The 2016-nt window shown below is 35.0% G+C and overlaps 1 non-coding gene across 1 annotated transcript; it reads left to right on the top strand.

Annotated features, from left to right (window-relative positions):
- Positions 1-1595: 1595 nt before the first annotated feature.
- TRNAG-UCC (transfer RNA glycine (anticodon UCC)) lies at positions 1596-1680 on the top strand. Its single transcript has one exon. It is a non-coding gene; the product is annotated as a tRNA-Gly (tRNA).
- The last annotated feature ends 336 nt before the right edge of the window (positions 1681-2016 follow it).

Consider the following 2016-nt stretch of genomic DNA (forward strand, 5'->3'; position numbering starts at 1 on the left):
CATTTGAAAAAAATAGGTTACAACTTAATATGTATTGTATGATAGAAAACCCCCAAACTCTTTTTAAAAGAAAATAATGCTGTGCATTTTTTACTGATGTGCATTGCAAGACAGCCTGGTCTCAGGTTTTTTGTTTGTTTGTTTTATTTTTTTGTTTTGTTTTGTTTTTGTAAAATGGTAAGATGGAGGTAGCATATGTCATGGGCTGTTGGGACGATTATATCAATGAAAACGTCTGAAGCACAGAGCGTTGCCTGACATGTTTGGTAAGCACTCCTAGGTGTTAGCTATTTTTATGATGGAAAAATATTCTGGATTTCTATACCTCACACTGATTTTTCTGATTAGAGAATGCAGCTGAGATTGAATGAGTATTTCCTAAATAGTCAAGGAGAAGTTTTGCTTTGTCTGGTTTGTTTGATTTTTACCAAAAGGATGTATTATAATATTTCTTGTGGAATTACATGAAGATCAGTGGGGAAAGTAGAAATGGTATTGAGAGAATCATTTAATCATTTGACAAAAAAATAAAGATAGAGCCTTACCATAAAGCTAGATCATCTCAGGTGTATTAAAGATTCTATTGCAAAAATGAAACTACAAAAGAATAGGAACAAAGGCAAATGTTGATTTAATAGTGAGGACAGGCTTTTCAACATGACATCAAAGGTGGAGAACACAAGGGAAAAAAGCTGATGTATTAAAATATAAATTGTTTTTCAAATAACGTTACAAGTGAAATTAAAGTTTAAATAAGTTGTGAAAATAATTTAAAATACACATGCCAAATGGATAAAGCCATCCTTTATTAGTAGCCTTTACAGATTAATGAGAAATAGAAAAATGATCGAGAAGAATAGACACACAATTACCAAAATTAGAAATGTAAATGGGCAATAAATACATGTAAAGATTGCTTAGCTTTAGTAGTAATAAAGATATGCAGATTTGAACAGTCTTTTCTTATTGGTTGGCAAAAATTTTTTAAATATTATCAGTGCTGCAGGAAGTTTGGTGAAGTTTCACTCAGTAAGACAATTTGCAATAAGGACTCAATGTCTTAAAAACGAGTATATTTGATCCAGTGATGCATTTCCTAGAAATTAGCCAGGTGGAATAAACATGTGCACACAGATACATGTATAACGATGTTCATTGTGGTATGGCTTCATTTAGTACAAAATTAAAAACTACTTAAATAGCCAATAATAAACTGTTACATAAACCATGGTGCATACAAAGTATGCAATATTACTCAACCATTAAAAATAACGCTGTTGAAGACTATCTATTGGAAATATGTTATGAGTATGTAGGTTTTGAAAAAACAAACAAACCAAAAAACCCCTCTGCATGTGAATACGTATAATGCTAGCCTGTATCTCTATACCTTTATCTCTGTATCTCTATATCTATATATTTATGTATGCGAAATATACAACTAGATAAAAATGTACTACGGTGTTAAAATGTATGATCTCTGGGCAGAAATGACATTTACCATTCTCTCTGCACTTTATATTGATACTTTTGTTTGCTAAATGTCACACCAATACATGAATACATTCTTATAAAAATGAATATGGTACAGGGTTGCCTGGGTGGCTCAGTCAGTTGAGCATCTGACTTCCGCTCAGGTCATGATCTCATGGCTCGTGGGTTCGAGCCCCACGTCGGGCTCTGTGTTGACAGCTCAGAGCCTGGAGCCTGCTTCGGATTGTGTCCCCCTCTCTCTCTGCCCCTCCCTCGCTCATGCTCTGTCTCCCTTTCTCTCAAGAATAAATAAAACATTAAAAAAATGAATATGGCACAGATAAAGCTGAAGCCCCTCGGACCACTTCCTTGCTCCTCCCCCCCCCCCCCCCCGCCCTCCCCACAGGGATTCATTGTTATCAGCGTGGTGTGCAGCCCGACAAGACTTTTCCTACACATATACATACATATATTTCCTCCACTCATTTGGCAGTGAAGACATCTTTAAAAAAGTTATTTGTATTTGCTCTGACAATATTCATT

Source organism: Neofelis nebulosa, chromosome 17, assembly GCF_028018385.1.
Source record: "Neofelis nebulosa isolate mNeoNeb1 chromosome 17, mNeoNeb1.pri, whole genome shotgun sequence".
NCBI lineage: Eukaryota > Metazoa > Chordata > Mammalia > Carnivora > Felidae > Neofelis > Neofelis nebulosa.